Below are 21,689 nucleotides of genomic sequence, written 5' to 3'. Positions count from 1 at the left end.
AGTGTGTCATCCGCACCATCTATCCCAAGATGGGTGATAAGGGTTCTTGCAGTGGCTATTGTATCGATATCATGTACCACTTGTTCGAGAACCCCAAGACCAAAATCAATGTGCCCCATTTCCTATGGCATGAGATTCGGCTTGCTAGCTTTCAGTTCAAGCGAGCCTTTCCTCATGCTCCTTTCATTCAGGCACTTATTAACCACGTTGCTGATTTCTCTGTGGCTACCACTCACATCCATCGCAAGTGGACCATTCCCGCTCACATGGCGAATGATTTTGCTCCCAAGCACGCCCCTTCTTCCTCTACTACCACTCGTTGCACTGCTGCACGTGCCGCCACCCCTTCATCTAGCTCCGCGTCTCTCGGTCGCATTGCCAAATTCCTTGGCAAAGCTCACTCTGCTTTGATGAAGGTTGTCTCCTTTCAGTGTGGTCAAACCCATGATGTGGTTTCCCGCTTAGTTTCCTCTCAGAATGCCCTCAAGGCTCGTCTGAGAGCCTCGGGCGATCTTACTGTGAGTGATGATGAGGCCCCTCCTGCTGCTCCTTCCATTGATTTTGGCTTCCCTTCTGGTCCTGAGTGGTCTGAGTTCTTTGACGAGGCTGGGGGCAGTGGTTTGGCTGATGATGCTGATGATGATGATGATGAGCTCTGAGCTTGGTTGGTGTTATTGCTGGCTCCCTTTTTGCTCCTTGGTGACAAAGGGGGAGTAATGTATCGTAGTTAAAATTTTGTTCTCGTCATTTTTAGTCTTTGGAGATTTAATGTAATGGATACAATTCATGTATGGCTACTTATGAATGGTTGTGATTTGCTATGATATCATCATAGACTATTATGTCTTGCTCTTTTATTTCTATGATGATCTATTATTCTTTCATGATTGATCCATTTGGAGCTTCGATTTCCTTATCATGCATATCCTCACGGGAGCTCCATACTAAAATATCTCCTAGACTATAATGTATGGTTCATATTTTTGAGACCTATGTATATGTTGTCATCAACTACCAAAAAGGGGGAGATTGAAAGTGCATGCTATGCCCCTAATTGTCTTTTGGTGTTAATGACAGCACATACATAGGAAACTAATCCTATTTGTTGAGTGTATCTCAGGACGGCAAGTACTTTAGTAGATTAAGATTTCTGTGCCAAAGGCTGCCTGAAAGGATTGGTGAGATATATTTCGAGAAGACTCGGGATTAAGAAGAGATGTTGTACAATAGTCTTTTGAGTTTACTGATATTGAGTATAGGGATCCCGCACTATTAAGAGGGGATCACAGGCTTTGCGAGAAACTTGCTCATACCACATCTCTACAATCATATCAAACATCACATAATATCCACTCTCTACAATTCAACATATGTCCAATCTCCTCGGACATCCGGCTCCCTCCGGACGTCCGAGGGCCGGACGTCCGGCTGGCTTCGGAAATCCGCAGCCAGACACCAGTAGTTTGTACACACTATAACTCGGAAATCCGGCTCCCTCCGGACGTCCCAGGGCCGGACTTCCGGCCAAGCTCCGGAAATCCGCAGCCAGACACCAGTAGTTTGTTCACACTATAACTCGGAAATCCGGCTCCCTCCGGACGTCCGAGGGCCGGACATCCGGCCAAGCTCCGGAAATCCGGAGGCCAACACCAGTAGTTTGTGTGCACTATATCTCGGACATCCGGCCTCCTCCGGACGTCCTAGCTCCGGATGTCCGACCCCCATCGGGAATCCGGAAGCCACCACCAGAAGAAATTGTGTTGTATAATACGGACTTCCGGGCCACTTCCGGACGTCCGGCTGCTGATGTATTCGGATAGGTTCAGGCTCACCTTCAGGCCTCGGATGTCCGACCCCTGTCGGACGTCCGGTCGCTGATAAATTCGGTTGAGCTCCAGTCATGCCTACAGGTCTCGGACGTCCGGTCCCTCACGGACGCCTGGACTTCCGACAAGTGTCGGACGTCCGGACCCTGTGTGACTTATTGCACCTCCAACGGCTAGATTTCACTCCACACTATATATACTCTTCTCCCACCTCGTGAAAGGGTGTTCAACACAGCCAAGATACATCCAAGAACACCTTTCCTCTCACTCACTCTTGTCTACACTAAATCCTAGATCCCAAGAGCATTTGTGAGTCCTTTAGAGTGTTGTTCCAATCAAAAGAAAGATCGTCTCCCTCTCCTCCTTCCCACCAAAGTGATTTGTGATTTGAGCAAGTTTTGAGCAATCCCCGTGATCTTGTTACTCTTGGAGGTTGGAGACTCCTAGGAGGTAGGAGTCTTCGGAGAGGAATCAAACCATTGTGATATCCCCCGGAAAGTTTGTGAAGGTTTGGAAGCCACCTCAAGGCTTACCACTAGTGGTTGAGAAACGCCTTCATGGTGTTATCTCAAAGGGAGAATAGGGTGAGCCTTCGTGGCGTTGGTGTGCCTTTGTGGTAACATCCGCCCCTCTAACGGTGGCGTAGATTCCCTCCAAGGAAGTGAACATCGGGATACATCCTTGTCTCTCTCGGAGTTTCGGTTATTCCTAACTCTAACTCTCTACTTGTGTTAATCCTTATTACATACTTGTATTTGCTTATTGTTTACCGCTTGCCTTGCTTCACTCCTAATAGCTTACTCTTTGTCATAGCAATTATTAGGCTTACACTTATATTCCGCACTTTAGCCTAAAATTGCTAAGTAATTGTTAAAATTTGGATTTGTACCTATTCACCCCCCCCCCCCCCTCTAGGTCCATCTCGATCCATTTCACCTTTTGTTGTTTTACAATTTTTTTGCTAGATTAGTTGTTGTGGTATGCTTGGGCAGCATGTGTGGGAATTTTTGCCTCACAACCAGTAGGTTTTTCACCTTGTTCTAGTTATATGCATGTGTAGGAGTTAAAGATTGATTAATGTGTGTGTAGGTGATGCTAGTATTTGTGTGTATAAGCATCTATGTATATGTGTGCTTGTGTGGTGCAAGCACCCAAGAGCATTGTCACGCCCAAGATGCGACCCTATCCTCAATTTGGCACGAAGGCCTCGTCAGGGATAGAAGCGCATCTCGTCGTGTCGCTAGAATGGATATCGTTACAAGTACATGTACTGAAAAGAAGAGATATATATATAGAATTGGCTTACACTCGCCACAAGCTAAATCAGAGTCACATCAGTACATTACATAATCATCAAGAGTAAGAGCAGGGTCCGACTACGGACGAAAACAAACGAGAAAAGAAGAACGACTTCCATCCTTGCTATCCCAGGCTGCCGGCCTAGAACCCATCCTAGATCGTTGAAGAAGAAGAAGAAGAAGCAACTCCAAATGAACAATCAACGCGCTCGCGTCAAGTAACCTTTACATGTACATGCAACTGGTGTTGTAGTAATTTGTGAGCCACAGGGGACTCAGCAATCTCATTTCCAAAGGTATCAAGACTAGCAAATCTTAATGGGTGAGGTATGGTTAAGTGGTGAGGTTGCAGCAGCGGCTAAGCATATATTTGGTGGCTAAACTTACAAGTACAAGAAATAAGAGGGGGAAGATCTACGCATAACGGACGTGAACTACTAATGATCAAATGAATGATCCTGAACACCTACCTACGTCAGACATAAACCCACCGTGTCCTCGATCGGAGAAGGAACTCACGAAAGAGACAGTCACGGTTACGCACACAGTTGGCATATTTTAATTAAGTTACTTCAAGTTATCTAGAACCAGTGTTAAACAAAGTTTCCACGTTGCCACATAACCGCGGGTACGGCTTTCCGAAAGATTTAACCCTGCAGGGGTGCTCCAACTAGTCCATCAAAAATTACCACAAGTCGCATAGAAATCCTCAATCACGAAGCTCGTGATCTCGTCGGATTCCCTAGTGGAAAACCTCAAGTCTGAGATTACCCAAAGCATCACCGGAATCTCCATGCACAAGATATTTCGTCAAAGGTAAAACTAATCAAGCAAGGCCGCCCGACGTGTCGACGATCCCGATAGGAGTCGCGTATCTCATTCTCAGGACACGACGGATGGGTCACACTAGGAGATACCAAACCTCGGGTTGCCCCATGGTGGCCCCGTAGTCTGCCACACTCATGAGGAGCACTGGCCCGGGGGTTGCTTAAATCATCCTCGGCGTCCGGAAAGTCCCTATGCAATTTATTACGTGATTAGGCAAATGTAGTACCAAAGTTGGGACTTTCCAGACCAGCTTTAATCTAAAACGAATTATCAAGGGGGTCCCCATAACAACCCCGATCGTGTTAGGAGCGCTCAATTATGGAACATAACACCGGTAGCCAAAACTAAGGGGGCAAGGTGGAACAAAACACCGGGCTAGAAAGGTCGAGCCTTCCACCTTTTACCAAGTATATAGGTGCATTAAATTAAATAGCATTAATATGGTGATATGACAAGGGACCCATGTTAACACATGGAAGCAACTGCACCTACAACTAGCAACGCTAACAACATGGTTAAGCAAGATGTAACATAGCCAATCAGTGGTTTGCTAGGTTGTGAACAGTTGAAGGTTTCATGGCATTGTTGAGAGGCTCATATATAACATGTTGTAGGCAACGAGACATAAATGGTAGCAACGGTAAAACTAGCATGGCAATGATAGTAATGGTATCTGGGGAAATGGTCATCTTGCCTGAGATCCCGCTTGGAAGAAGAATGACTCCGTGAAGCAGACGAACCGACGTGGTCGGACGGGTCCTCACACCGACACGCTTGCGGAGCTCTATCGAGACGGGGGAAACCGGAAACAAGCATCAACACACGATATTCACCACACGATGCACAACACAAATGATGCATGAGCAGCTGAATACATGCAAGTCACGGCATGACAATTCACACAAACAGACACTACACATTAAGTGAAGTTCAATATGCAACGAGTTGCATATTGACGAAACTCCATGTTAATTATTTAGTTCACTCCCGATTATTTACACGGCAAAATTAAATTGTTGTTAACATGGCAAGGGGTGAAGCACAAATTAATCTACCTAGCTAGGCATTTTAAATGAGACCGGAAACGAAATATAGCATCTCCGAAATGACCCCACGTGTTAAATTCTAATTCTGTCCAGATTTGTCCTAATCACATTTTACGTTTGTTAAACAGCAAAACAAAATGGATCACGTGATTCTACTCGTCGTCCTGGTCCATTTACATATATGGCACATCTCCAACGGAGCTACGGACAAATAGTTACGACCTAAACCGTTTTCAACATGTCGACATGCAAACCGATGCAAACAACACACTAAACAGTTCTAATTATGCATGAGAGTTGGAAAATATGACTCTATGCAAAATTCTAGTCAAAAACCATATATAACTCACTCCGGTCCGATGCACGGTTTAGAAACTACGCTCTTTGAAAATCAATGCAACTTTTTCTGAAATTAAATAAAATCGCAGGTTAATTTAAAAAACGTATTGCCCCAATCTGTGCACTGGGCTACAGCCACTGGGAGCTTTGTGCCCACGCGCTTGGGTGTGCAAAACGAAGCAAAACTAATAGGGTCAGTCCACGGTTCGAACACAAGACCTCCTTGGTGTGTACTAAGGTGTGTCACCAATGGGCTATCTCTGACCATGTGACAAAGATGTGCATCGGTCTTTAAAACATAACTTAGAAAGCTGATAAATGACAACGCAAAACCATTGGAAAAATATATACTGGAGGCAATGGGATTCGATCCTGGGTCTACTGGGTGGAGACGCGATGTCGTGACCAGCTGGGCTAAGATGGGTTCGTGATAAAAATGGGTTCCTTCTGTAGATGAGCACACAACCACGCTGAATCTGAACCTGAACAAAACTGCATCTGAAACAGGGTATGTTTCTGCACCTTGCTGAAACTAGCACGTACAAGGGGCGACTTTGGCTGCTCTCAACGGGCAACTAGGGCCGGCGGCGCAATGCTCCGGCGAAGACAGCGGGCTGGGAGGCCGGGAATGGAAGGAGTCGGCCGGATCCGACTGTGTCGGAGTTCTCTCGTGAGATGGCGCGGGCAGAGCAGATGGGGAGCGAGGTGCTCATCGTCCCCTGCATCTGCAACTGTCAAAGTAGGACAGCAGCTGTGCAGAGCTTCGATGGCGGCCAAGGGCATGGTGGGCCTCCGGTAGGGCTGACAGAAGTCGGGAACAGGCGGATCTAGCGAGGCTCGACCGGATCCGTTGGAGAACGACGGCGGACGGCGAGCTGCAGGGCAGCAAGGGCATCCATGGCGGGGCTGCAGCAACCTTTGTCATGATCCTGACAGGGGAAAACAAGCAGAGAAGAGAAGAGAAGAATTAGATGAGGAAGGAGAGGGAAGGAGAAAGAAGAGGGGTTAGCGCGGCGAGATAACTGGCCTTGGCGCTGGTTCTGGGCGAGGAGATCCCGGACGGGAATGGCAGAGCTCCGGCGAGCGGTGGCTCCGGTGCGGTGCTGCTTGCTTGCTGGCGCTAGACACGTCGAGGCGCACCAAGCGCGCCACGGTGGCCATGTGCACCTGGGCCGACACAGGGGAGCCGAGGCGGTGGCACGATCAGCTCCAAATCCGACGGGATCGACTGCTGGCGACGCGAGAAAGAGGCTGGTGCTGGCTTCCTTCAAGCGCGGCCATGGAGCGATGCTCCTGAAGAAAAGGAAAAGAGAGCGGGGTGAGGAAGAGAGAAGAACCAGGCAAGAGAGGAGGAGAGCGGAGCAGGGGCACCGGCGCGGATGCAGGGAGCTACCGGTGACAGACGCTGGCATCTGCCGGCTCCTGGACGCGTCCAACATGCAGAGTAGAAGGTGGCTGAGGGCATGCTTCTTGCTGGTTGGGCAGGGGAACGAGATCCCGAGGAAACAGGAGGAGTGGCGGCGACGGTGATGGGACAAGATCCCTAGGAATTAGGGCTGAACCTCTTTTTATATATAGCTATTGAATTGGGCTAGACTCTATTAGGACCCTCCGATGCAGATCAGACGGTCGAGAATAACTAGGTTAGGGAGTCCAATGGACAAACCGATGATGGTTTGCGGTATTACGGGGTTGAACCGGATCCAACGGTCACAACCGTGTGTTTCGGGCACCGGGAGGTTTTCGGACCAGGTTGCGCGTAGGGGCGGTGCACTGTGGAGAGGCGCTAGGCGGAGATGACAGGGAAAAACGGGCAACCCGGTGACAGAGTTTAAAATACCGAAACGTCCGACAATTGACCGGCTATAGTGCCGCTATATAATAAACGACACGGGTAACAAATGAGCTCCGATCGCGATGAAATTTGACGGACGGCCTACCTACACTAAATTAATACCGCACGCCAAGTTCCAGCTCAATCGGAGAAAGTTTTACGCACACTTTAAAACAAGGTTTCGACGATGCCGCGGGCGCGTGCGTGTGCGGTCGGGCTCAGAACGGACAACGACGTGAACCGGCAACTAACACCGGATGCAAGTTTAGAAAACTGGCGGCAACGGGTTGCCGATGCAATGCTGATGATGCGCATGATGCGATGATGATGCGACAAAATAAAATAAGACACACGACGAAAACGGAATAGAAGGGGAATCTTCTGGAACGTCGGCATCGGGCTGTCACAACTCTCCTACACTACAAGAGGATCTCGCCACGAGATCCAAGAATGAAAGGGGGAGAGGATGAGAAAGAACAAGAGGTAAAATTTAGTCGCTTCTTGGACAAACGAGTGAAACCAATGATCCTTGAAGGATGCAAAGAGATGAAGAATGCTATGAGAAGACAAGCAAGATTTCACGGAAATTTCGGCAGCACTTCGATAGGAAAATGGGACAAAAAATTCAATAAGATGGGAGAAATAGACAATATTCACAACCAACAACTAAATATAACAAGGGAACACCATGATCTTGATAGAACAACATGATTGATCCAAAAGAGCAACATCACAAGGCCTCCGGAACACTAGAATAGGAACTAGCTCATACGAAAGAAGAGAATGAAAAGAGAATGACAACTACTAACTCCAATGAACTTGGCAAGCATCCTTGCAAGAAGAATTGAACGAAGTTGTTGGAAAAACAACAACGAAAAGAACAAGATAGAAGTGGGCTTATGGAAACCTTTTCAAACTAATGAAGTGACAACCAGCCACTAACAGAAACAAGGATTGATTGAGAGAAACGAGATATGAACAATTTCTTACACCAAGAGGATAGATTGTGAACTTGGATTAATGACAAACACCATGAATAGCAACAATCCATAGGAAAAGCTTTAGGTGAAATCCAAACCAAGATAACTCAAAGAAGGGTTGAAAATATCTCATGATCACAGAATCGGTTGATTTAATTATCTCATTCTTGAAAGGAAAACTCTTCGAGGCTCCTACACTAACAAGAAGGCTATAATACCACCTCAAAGGATAACGGAAGAACAAATGCAGTTGGAAATGCAAGAGAAATGATACTTGAGGTTCTCCAACAAGAATCTTGAAGAGCACTTGAGAATGGATTGAAACCTTGATGAACCACCATGAAGGATCTCCGTATACAAATGAATGATGCAACGATAAAAAGGTAGAAAAGAATAAGATTATGACCTTGCCAAAATTTAGATGCAGGCTCACAAAGAGATACTTAAAGGAACTTGGAACTACGGAAAAGAAAGATAGGCACTTGAGAAAAGAATTGATATCATGAGCCACTCCGGAAGAAGAATTCAAAATACTACGAACAAGAATAAGAATTATGTTATGCTTATCCTTCATCGAGTTAAATTGATGACAAGCAACGGATTTAGCATACAACTTATTCTTCTTGAAATGATCTTGAAGTGAAAGAGAGATAAGCACCACTTGAAGTAAAATTAAGGAAGCACCGGTAAGAATTCACAATTGAATGGGGAAAACCAAGAATTAATGAAGATACATGAAAATGAAGAGATCATGAACCACCTGAGAGAAACTAGAACAAGGCACCGGATAACCGAGAGACAAACGAAGAGACAACAATGGTGAAGAATTGAGGATGAAAGCTGAAAGCTGAGAACGAAGAATCTTCTAAAATGATGGCCTTCGGAGGATCGAGAATGAAAACAACTCAGAAATGCACCGGGTAGCAAGAAAGGGATTACTCATGATTGACAACAAATGAGAGGATAACACGAAGCTAAGATGACCATCTTCACAAGAATGGAAAAAGAGTGAGAGAAACACTCCTTCGAATTTATAAGCTGAGAATGATGACGAGGAACAACACCAAGAATAGCTGAGACACTCCGGAATAAAGAAGAATGAAAGGTTGAGCCAATATGAGAATTAATTCAAATAGATCTTAAAGAAGGGATATGACTGATGAAATTCATACTTACGTCAGAGTTGAAAAGAATCACGGATCTCCGAGAAAAATTAAAAGAGCCAGGAAAGATCGTGGAAAAGAACATGTGGGTTATGGGCCCACTCAAAGAAATCACCGTTGAAAAGATTACTAGAACGGGAGATATTGCACCGGTACAAGAAAACTAGATGAGGTTAGCACCTCGAAATAACTGAAGGGTTGAAACCAGAACTTCTGAAATATCTTTGACACTCCGGATAGAAAGAGAGAGGAATTAAAAAAACAAGATAGGCTGAAAGAATTTCCAACGTCGGAAAGAATTTAATGATTGAAAAGGATGTGATGACCATGGATAACTGAATTGAATTCACCGGAGAGGAACAAGATGAAGATATGATGAACTCGACTCATGAGAATCTTCACAATGAATCACCGGCTACAAAAAGGAAGAAGAGATAGCGGAAGCATCACTGAATAAGAAGGCACTTGGATGAAATCCAAACACTGAAGAAAAGGGCGGGAGGGAGGGGAAAAACAAAGACAACTTGGGCTAGATGAGATGAACTCCAGAATAAAATGAGAGAATGATCTTGCAAAATTGGAGAGGATTGAATTCACTGAAGAGAAGCACACCGGTTGGAAAAGAATTGATATGACGACTCCGGTTGACAAAAATTGATATGACAATTGAACGAACAAAAGAATTTGCATTCTCACATAAAAATATGAGAACACCTCTTAGGTAAGATCTGAAATCACCACTTGATATCGAAGCAACTCGAATTACCATATTCAACACAATAAAGGATGTTGCTTACAATTAGCCAGAACAAACTCATGAGAAAGATTTCGTCCGATATTTTCCTGGACAGGATCGCACGGGCTCGATTTACAGTAGCCATCAAGTGCAAGGCAGTGCACCCAACATACGAAGCGTCCCCGAGTCGTAGCAAGCTACAAGGACTCTTTAAGACACAACGTGTACCGCTGTAAGTCGACCGTGAACAAATGAATCCACTAGATGTCGAACCCCAACCTAACATCATGCATTTGTTAGAAGATTGTCCTATAAGCAACTACTAGAATTCCCACCTATGAATTCCCGAAATATCTGGTCATGCAATCTGGTACACGGATACAAGGAGTAATAATCACACAACTCCTATACTAACCCGTCACCTGTATCACATCCATCAACACACAACCAGAATCTCGGACCTTCATCTACAACAGACCCTCGTGATCACAATGATACAAAGTATGGCAGTACTCCCGAACAATTTGCACCAGTACTAGGGACATCGGGGTTATCTCGCCACTACAAGTATTGAAGCAATTACGAACATCCTTCGTTCTGAGATACTAAGAAACCTGAATGATAACGATGTGCTCAAGAATCCCTTGGAGCTCAACTCCTGTGAAACTCAAAGCAGATAGGAGGCACCAAGACAGAACTCCGTCACATCGACATCATATAGATTCCAAGAATATCCGCGTGATCCTAAAAAAAATTGAGTGGGAAGAGGAGTAGAATAAATTATTACGTCAATATTCCTCACCAGAGCATAGAAGAGGAGAAAAAAAGAATCCTACTCTCCGATATATAACTAGACTCAAAGCAGTTTTTCACTAGACTCGACTCGGCCAAGTTCGATCAATCAAGGGGGCTCCTAGGTCGGTACTGCTCTGATACAACCTTGTCACGCCCAAGATGCGACCATATCCTCAATTTGGCACGAAGGCCTCATCAGGGATAGAAGCGCATCTCGTCATGTCGCAAGAATGGATATCGTTACAAGTACATGTACTGAAAAGAAGAGATATATATATCGAATTGGCTTACACTCGCCATAAGCTACATCAGAGTCACATCAGTACATTACATAATCATCAAGAGTAAGAGCAGGGTCCGACTACGGACGAAAACAAACGAGAAAAGAAGAACGACGTCCATCCTTGCTATCACAGGCTGCCGGCCTCGAACCCATCCTAGATCGATGAAGAAGAAGAAGAAGAAGCAACTCCAAATGAAAAATCAACGCGCTCGCGTCAAGTAACCTTTACATGTACCTGCAACTGGTGTTGTAGTAATCTGTGAGCCACAGGGGACTCAGCAATCTCATTTCCAAAGGTATCAAGACTAGCAAAGCTTAATGGGTGAGGTATGGTTAAGTGGTGAGGTTCCAGCAGCGGCTAAGCATATATTTGGTGGCTAAACTTACGAGTACAAGAAATAAGAGGGGGAAGATCTACGCATAACGGGCGTGAACTACTGATGATCGAATGAATGATCCTGAACACCTACCTACGTCAGATATAACCCCACCGTGTCCTCGATTGGAGAAGGAACTCACGAAAGAGAGAGTCACGGTTACGCACACAGTTGGCATATTTTAATTAAGTTACTTCAAGTTATCTAGAACCAGTGTTAAACAAAGTTTCCACATTGCCACATAACCGCGGGCACGACTTTCCGAAAGATTTAACCCTGCAGGGGTGCTCCAACTAGTCCATCACAAATTACCATAAGCCGCATAGAAATCCTCAATCACGAAGCTCGCGATATCGTCGGATTCCCTAGTGGAAAACCTCAACTTTGAGATTACCCAAAGCATCACCGGAATCACGATGCACAAGATATTTCGTCAAAGGTAAAACTAATCCAGCAAGGCCGCCCGATGTGTCGACGATCCCGATAGGAGTCGCGTACCTCGCTCTCGGGACACGACGGATGGGTCACACTAGGAGATACCAAACCTCGGTTGCCCCGCAGTGGCCCCGTAGTCTGCCAATTTGGACCAACACTCATGAGGAACACTGGCCCGGGGGTTGATTAAATTATCCTCGGGTTCCGGAAAGTCCCTATGCAATTTATTACGTGATTAGGCAAATGTAGTACCAAAGTTGGGCCTTGCCAGACCAGCTTTAATCTAAAACGAATTATCAAGGGGGTCACCATAACAACCCCGATCGTGTTAGGAGCGCTCAGTTATGGAACATAACACCGGTAGCCGAAACTAAGGGGGCAAGGTGGAACAAAACACGAGGCTAGAAAGGCCGAGCCTTCCACCTTTTACCAAGTATATAGGTGCATTAAATTAAATAGCATTAATATGGTGATATGACAAGGGACCCATGTTAACACATGGAAGCAACTGCACCTACAACTAGCAACGCTAACAACATGGTTAAGCAAGAAGTAACATAGTCAATCAGTGGTTTGCTTGGTTGTGAACAGTTGAAGGTTTCATGGCATTGTTGAGAGGCTCATATATAACATGTGGTAGGCAACGAGACGTAAACGGTAGCAACGGTAAAACTAGCATGGCAATGATAGTAATGGTATCTGGGGAAACGGTCATCTTGCCTGAGATCACGCTTGGAAGAAGAATGACTCCGTGAAGCAGACGAACCGACGTGGCCGGACGGGTCCTCACATCCGACACGCTTGCGGAGCTCTATCGAGACGGGGGAAACCGGAAACAAGCATCAACACACAATATTCACCACACGATGCACAACACAAATGATGCATGAGCAGCTGAATACATGCAAGTCAGGGCATGACAATTCACACAAACATACACTACACATTAAGTGAAGTTCAATATGCAACGAGTTGCATATTGACGAAAATCCATGTTAATTATTTAGTTCACTCCCGGTTAATTAAACGGCAAAATTAAATTGTTGTTAACATGGCAAGGGGTGAAGCACAAATTAATCTACCTAGCTAGGCATTTTAAATGAGACCGGAAACGAAATATAGCATCTCCGAAATGACCCCACGTGTTAAATTCTAATTCTGTCCAGATTTGTCCTAATCACATTTTACGTTTGTTAAACAGCAAAACAAAATGGATCACGTGATTCTACTCGTCGTCCTGGTCCATTTACATATATGGCACATCTCCAACGGAGCTACGGACAAATAGTTACGACCTAAACCGTTTTCAACATGTCGACATGCAAACCGATGCAAACAACACACTAAACAGTTCTAATTATGCATGAGAGTTGGAAAATATGACTCTATGCAAAATTCTAGTCAAAAACCATATATAACTCACTCCGGTCCGATGCACGGTTTAGAAACTACGCTCTTTGAAAATCAATGCAACTTTTTCTGAAATTAAATAAAACCGCAGGTTAATTTAAAAAACGTATTGCCCCAATCTGTGCACTGGGCTACAGCCACTGGGAGCTTTGTGCCCACGCGCTTGGGTGTGCAAAACGAAGCAAAACTAATAGGGTCAGTCCATGGTTCGAACACAAGACCTCCTTGGTGTGTACTAAGGTGTGTCACCAGTGGGCTATCTCTGACCATGTGACAAAGATGTGCATCGGTCTTTAAAACATAACTTAGAAAGCTGATAAATGACAACGCAAAACCATTGGAAAAATATATACTGGAGGCAATGGGATTCGATCCTGGGTCTACTGGGTGGAGACGCGATGTCGTGACCAGCTGGGCTAAGATGGGTTCGTGATAAAAATGGGTTCCTTCCTTAGATGAGCACACAACCATGTTGAATCTGAACCTGAACAAAACTACATCTGAAACAGGGTATGTTTATGTACCTTGCTGAAACTAGCACGTACAGGGGGCGACCTTGGCTGCTCTCAACGGGGAACTAGGGCCGACGGCACGATGCTCCGGCGAAGACAGTGGGCTGGGAGGCCGGGAATAGAAGGAGCCGGTCGGATCCGGCTGTGTCGGAGTTCTCCCGTGAGATGGCGCGGGCGGAGCAGATGGGGAGTGAGGCGCTCATCGTCCCCTGCATCTGCAACTGTCAAAGTAGGACAGCAGTTGTGCAGAGCTTCGACGGTGGCCAAGGGCATGGTGGGCCTCCGGTAGGGCTGACAGAAGTCGGGAACAGGCGGATCTAGCGAGCCTCGACCAGATCCGTTGGAGAACGACGGCGGACGGCGAGCTGCAGGGCAGCAAGGGCATCCATGGCGGGGCTGCAGCAACCTTTGTCATGATCCTGACAGGGGAAAACAAGCAGAGAAGAGAAGAGAAGAATTAGATGAGGAAGGAGAGGGAAGGAGAAAGCGGAGGGGTTAGCGCACTCGAGGTAACTAGCGTTGGCGCTGGTTCTCGCCGAGGAGATCCTGGATGGGAACGGCAGAGCTCCAGCGAGCGGTGGCTCCGGCGCGGTGCTGCTTGCTTGCTGGCGCTGGACACGTCGAGGCGCACCAGGCGCGCTGCAGTGGCCATGTGCACGTGGGCCGGCGCAGGGGAGCCGAGGCGGTGGCACGATCAGCTCCAATCCGACGGGATCAACTGCTGGCGACGCGAGAAAGAGGCTGGTGCTGGCTTCCTTCAAGCGCGGCCATGGAGCGATGCTCCTGAAGAAAAGGAAAAGAGAGTGGGGTGAGGAAGAGAGAAGAACCAAGGAAGAGAGGAGGAGAGAGGAGCAAGGGCACCGGCGCGGATGCATGGAGCTACCGGTGACGGGCGCTGGCATCTGCCGGCTCTTGGACGCGTCCAACATGCAGAGTAGAAGGTGGCTCGGGGCATGCTTCTTGCTGGTTGAGCAGGGGGACGAGATCCCGAGGAAACAAGAGGAGTGGCGGCGGCGGTGATGGGACAAGATCCCTAGGAATTAGGGCTGAACCTCTTTTTATATATATCTATTGAATTGGGCTAGAGTTTATCAGGACCCTCCGATGCAGATCAGACGGTCGAGAATAACTAGGTTAGGGAGTCCAATGGACAAACCGATGATGGTTTGCGGTATTACGGGGATGAACCGGATCCAACGGTCACAACCGTGTGTTTCGGGCACTGGGAGGTTTTCGGACCAGCTTGCGCGTAGGGGCGGTGCACCGTGCAGAGGCGCTAGGCGGAGATGACAGGGAAAAACGGGCAACCCGGTGACAGATTTTAAAATACCGAAACATCCGACAATTGACCGGCTATAGTGTCGCTATATAATAAACGACACTGGTAACAAACGAGCTCTGATCGCGATGAAATTTGATGGACGGCCTACCTACACTAAATTGATACCGCACGCCAAGTTCCAGCTCAATTGGAGAAAGTTTTACGCACACTTTAAAACAAGGTTTCGACGATGCCGCGGGCGCGTGCGTGTGCGGTCGGGCTCAGAACGGACAACGACGTGAACCGGCAACTAACACCGGATGCAAGTTTAGAAAACTGGCAGCAACGGGTTGCCGATGCAATGCTGATGATGCGCATTATGCGATGATGATGCGACAAAATAAAATAAGACACATGACGAAAACGGAATAGAAGGGGAATCTTCTGGAACGTCGGCATCGGGCTGTCACAACTCTCCTACACTACAAGAGGATCTCGCCCCGAGATCCAAGAATGAAAGGGGGAGAGGATGAGAAAGAACAAGAGGTAAAATTTAGTCGCTTCTTTGACAAATGAGTGAAACCAATGATCCTTGAAGGATGCAAAGAGATGAAGAATGATATGAGAAGACAAGGAAGAATTCACGGAAAATTTTGGCAGCACTTCAGTAGGAAAATGGGACAAAAAATTCGATAAGATGGGAGAAATAGACAATATTCACAACCAACAACTAAATATAACAAGGGAACACCATGATCTTGATAGAACAACATGATTGATCCAAAAGAGCAACATCACAAGGCCTCCGGAACACTAGAATAGGAACTAGCTCATACGAAAGAAGAGAATGAAGAGAGAATGACAACTACTAACTCCAATGAACTTGGCAAGCATCCTTGCAAGAAGAATTGAACGAAGTTGTTGGAAAAACAACAACGAAAAGAACAAGTTAGAAGTGGGCTTATGGAAACCTTTTCAAACTAATGAAGTGACAACCAGCCACTAACAGAAACAAGGATTGATTGAGAGAAACAAGATATGAACAATTTCTTACACCAAGAGGATAGATTGTGAACTTGGATTAATGACAAGCACCATGAATAGCAACAATCCATAGGAAAAGCTATAGGTGAAATCCAAACCAAGATAACTCAAAGAAGGGTTGAAAATATCTCATGATCACAGAATCGGTTGATTTAATTATCTCATTCTTGAAAGGAAAACTCTTCGAGTCTCCTACACTAACAAGAAGGCTATAATACCACCTCAAGGGATAACGGAAGAACAAATGCACTTGGAAATGCAAGAGAAATGATACTTGAGGTTCTCCAACAAGAATCTTGAAGAACACTTGAGAATGGATTGAAACCTTGATGAACCACCATGAAGGATCTCCGTATACAAATGAATGATGCAACGATAAAAAGGTAGAAAAGAATAAGATTATGACCTTGCCAAAATTTAGATGCAGCCTCACAAAGAGATACTTAAAGGAACTTGGAACTCCGGAAAAGAAAGATAGGCACTTGAGAAAAGAATTGACATCATGAGCCACTCCGGAAGAAGAATTCAAAATACTACGAACAAGAATAAGAATTATGTTATGCTTATCCTTCATCAAGTTAAATTGATGACAAGCAACGGATTTAGCATACAACTTATTCTTCTTGAAATGATCTTGAAGAGACAGAGAGATAAGCACCACTTGAAGTAATATTAAGGAAGCACCGGTAAGAATTCACAATTGAATGGGGAAAACCAAGAATTAATGAAGATACATGAAAATGAAGAGATCATGAACAACCTGAGAGAAACTAGAACAAGGCACCGGATAACCAAGAGACAAACGAAGAGACAACAATGGAGAAGAATTGAGGATGAAAGGTGAAAGCTGAGAACGAAGAATCTTCTAAAACGATGGCCTTCGGTGGATCGAGAATGAAAAGAACTCAGAAATGCACCGGGTAGCAAGAAAGGGATTACTCATGATTGACAACAAATGAGAGGATAACACGAAGCTGAGATGACCATCTTCACAAGAATGGAAAAAGAGTGAGAGAAACACTCCTTCGAATTTGCAAGCTGAGAATGATGACGAGGAACAACACCAACAATAGCTGAGACACTCCGGAATAAAGAAGAATGAAAGGTTGAGCCAATATGAGAATTAATTCAAATAGATCTTAAAGAAGGGATATGACTGATGAAATTCATACTTACGTCAGAGTTGAAAAGAATCACGGATCTCCGAGAAAAAATTAAAAGAGCCAGGAAAGATCGTGGAAAAGAACCTGTGGGTTATGGGCCCACTCAAAGAAATCACCGTTGAAAAGATTACTAGAACGGGAGATATTGCACCGGTACAAGAAAACTAGATGAGGTTAGCACCTCCAAATAACTGAAGGGTTGAAAACCAGAACTTCTGAAATATCTTTAACACTCCGGATAGAAAGAGATGTGATGAGCCCAAGAGGATGATTCCTTGTTGTGGCAGTAGTGGGTGAACCCCTCTACAACATGTTGGTTTTGTTTTATGCTTAGGAGTTTGTTTTTGCAAGTTGTGCTTTGTCAAAATAGGCATGTGGCTGAAATTGTTAGTTTAGTGAAATCTGTGATTTTCACTAAGCCTGAGAGACTGTTGTTATTTTCTTCCCTTGTAGTTGTGGTTGCAAAAGTTCATGCGTTGGGAATCAGCCCTTGCAATCAACTAGAGAGTTGTAGCTTTTGTGTTTGTCTAGCTCTCTGTCAATTTTCATTCCATTTGACTTCCTATAGATATTGTTTTGGGGGCTGTCAAAATGCTTCAGAGCACAAACAGCTAGTGAGAATCTGAGAATTTCACTAAGTCCCTGAAAACTGTTATTTTTGTCCAAGTTAGAACTTGTAGGTCTTTCTGTGTGTAACTCCTTTGTATTATCTTTTTGCTCATGCTTGTAGAGCTTTTGAATAGCTTCTGCCACATATCTTGTTTGGCACATTTGGGTGGTTGTAGGTGCTTTGCATGTAGCTCTCAAACTGCTATTTTGCTGTTTAGGACAGAATGTATAGTTTTGATGTTTTGATGCTTGTGAGTGCATAGTTGATGGTGTGGTGAGTTTACTTGCACCACCCCATCTATACTTGTTAGTTTGGTGATGCGGCAACCTGGGAATACTAGAAGTATGCCATTGGAGAGTGCTTGTGGTAGATTTGATCCGTAGAACTCCAGCTCTTGTTTCGTAGTTTCCGTTGATCCGTAGCTCCGTTCTCTACGTTCTTTATATGTTTTTGCATCGTTTTCGCGTGATGCACCTGTTCATGTCATCTTCATGCATGTCAAGATAGCTTAGAGTGAAGTTCTGGCCATAAGTTTGTCTTTTCTTCTCATGCATATTCAAGTGACTAGATTAGAGATGCATGCTTCATTCTCATCTCATGCATCATGTGCTTGTTGCATCATGTGGTCTTGTTATTCATTGGATGCTATTTTTATGTTGGGTAGCACCGGGATCGGAGAGCACTTACGTGGATTCGAGAGAGTACGTGCAGGACGAACAAGAGCAGTTCCAAGCTGAAGACGCCACAGGCAAGATGACCATGACCTTGATACCGTCTCTAGCTTTGTTATGCCTAGATTCACGTTTCCTTCGTCATATGCTCGCTGCCGAACACTGAAATAATTGCCTCCTGATATTGCCATGAAACCCAAACACTTTCCCCTCCTAGCTAACATTGAATGGCTAAGTAGGCTTGCTCAGCTTCTAATGCTAGCGTTGCTAGTTGCAGGTGCAATTGTCTCATGTGATAACATGAGTTTTCGTATTATTATGTTTAAATCTGTTATTTAATTAATGCACCTATATACTTGATAACGACGGGAGGCCTAGCCTTTTGCCGGGTGTTTTATTCCGTTATTGCCGCCATAGTTTCCGGCTACCGGTGTTTGATTCCATAATTGATCGCTCCTAACACGTTCGGGGTTGTTATGGGGACCCCCTTGATAAATTGTGTAGTGTTAAGACTTGTCCGGTAGGACCCAACATTGGTTTTAATTTGCTAATCACTTAATAATAATCTGCATAGGGAATAGCTACCCCGAGGAATTAATCAACAACCCGGGCGAGTACTCCTCATGAGTGTTGGTCTACCCACCTAGCAGTCGGCAATACCACCTCGGGGAAACTTGAGGCATTGGTAATTGTCCACTATGCATAGACGGTGTTGTCCTGAGACTGAGATATGCGGCTCTTATCGGGGTCGTCGACACACCGTGAGGTCCTCCTAGTCTTGTCTTACCTTAGCGATATATCTTGCGTATAGGAATCCCGGTGAAGCTTTGGTTCTCCCCAGAGTTGAGGTTTTCCTCCAAGGAATCCGACGAGATCACGAGGTTCGTGCTAGAGGATTACTTTGCGGCCCGTGACCGTTTGTGATGGACTAGTTGGAGCACCCCTGCAGGGTTTAATCTTTCGGAAAGCCGTGCCCGCGGTTATGTGGCAACTTGGAATATTTGTTAACATCCGATTATAGATAACTTGAACTTAATCTAATAAAACTGCCAACTGTGTGTGTAACCGTGACTGTCCCCTTCTAAGACCTCTCTTCGATCGGGAACATGGTGGCGTTATGTTTGACATAAGTAGGTGTTCAGGATCATTAATGATCATCTAGTCTTCGACCGCTCGCGTAGACCACCACATCTATAACTTGTTCTCGTAAGTTAGCCATCATAAAAGCTTAGGATGCTGCAACCTAAACACTGAACCTGCCTCACCTAATAACTTGACTAGTTTCGGTACCGAGGTCATAGATTGCTGAGTCCCCATGGCTCACATATTACTTCAACACCCCAATAGGTACAGGTACGCCCGACACAGGTGATCCCGACGGCACGCAGCTGGCGTGGCAGTACGATGAGAAGAACGACCGCCTGTACGTGAACTATCCAGAAGACTGAGGCCGTGGTCGTGATCGTGGGCAAGCATGCTGGATAGCATAGCCTTTTTCTCATGTTATGTAGTCCGTAGCGGAACTACCTTGTCTAAATAAATGTGTGGATGTAACTCTGATATTATCATTGAGATGGCAAACGATTCCTTATTTGTCATTCTTTAATTATGTATGTGCTATGTTATCTTGCTTGCGAAATGCTTAGATGCGCTTCTTTCCATTTTGGGGCCTTGTTCCCTAAATCGGAAAGGACCGCATCTTAGTCGTTACAAGAATCCACGTACTCACTCTCCGATACCGGTGCTACCCAAGATCAAAATAACAGCCAATGAACACCAACACAACATGGTGCATCAATCAACATGATGCATGAGATGAGAATGAAGCATGCATCACTATTCTAGTCACTTGCATATGCATGAGAAGAGAAGATAAACTTCTGGACAGAACTTCACACTAAGCTATCTTGACATGCATGAAGATGACATGAATAGGTGCATCACGAGAAAATGATGCAAAAACATATAAAGAACATTGAGAATGGAGCTACGGATCAACCGAAAACTACGAAACAAGATGTGGAGTCCTACGGTTCAAATCCACCAGAAGCACACTCCAATGGCACTGCTCTGGTGTTCCCAGGTTTCCACATGATCAAACCAACAAATATAGGTGGGGTGGTGCTTGGAATCACACCACACCATCAACTATGCACTCACAAGCTTCAAAACAACAAAACTATGCAATATGTCCTAAACAGCATCATAGCAGTTTGTAAGCAACATGCAAAGTACCTACAGCCACCCAAATGAGCCAAACAAGATATGTGGCAAAAGCCATTCAAAAGCTATACAAGCTTGAGCAACAAGATAATACAAAGGAGTCACACACAAGAAGATCTACACGCACTAACTTGGACAAAAGTAACAGATTTCTGGGACTTAGTGAAAATCTCAGATTTTCACCAGCTGCTTATGCTCTGAAGCATTTTGACAGCCTCTAAAATGTATCTACAGGAAGTTAAAATGCATGAAATTTAACAGAGAGGTAGACAATCACAAAATCTCCAACTCCCTAGTTGATTGCCTGGGATGATTCCCAACACATGAGCTTTTGCAACCACAACAACAAGGGAAGAAAATAACAGCAGTTTCTCAGACTTAGTGAAATTCACAGATTTTCACAAAGCTAACAATTTCAGCCACATGTCATCTTTGACAAGGCACAACTTGCACATACAAACTCCTATGCATAAAACAAAGACTCCATGTTGTAGAGGGGTTCACCCACTACTGCCATATCAAGGAATCATCCTCATAGGCTCAACACACCACATGGCACCAAGCTCTAAACATAGCATCAAGACAGAAAATGACAGTTTATGAAGTTGCTCCAAAGTGAAATCTGATTCCATCAGTGGATTCCTGGGATGATTCTACCCCAAAAGCATATATAATACATGGGTACTTGCATGGAACAAATAGGCACAAAGCTAGCTCGAAAATCTACATGAAATCAACATAAGCATATCAAGCATCATCACATGTGAAGAACACATACATGGCATTTCTGCACCTACCTATGCACACACACAAGGTTCCACACCACCTACACCATCACAAGCAATATAAGGGCAA

Source organism: Hordeum vulgare, chromosome 7H (assembly GCF_904849725.1).
Source record: "Hordeum vulgare subsp. vulgare chromosome 7H, MorexV3_pseudomolecules_assembly, whole genome shotgun sequence".
In the NCBI taxonomy this organism is placed as follows: domain Eukaryota; kingdom Viridiplantae; phylum Streptophyta; class Magnoliopsida; order Poales; family Poaceae; genus Hordeum; species Hordeum vulgare.
This window is presented reverse-complemented; position numbering follows the sequence as displayed.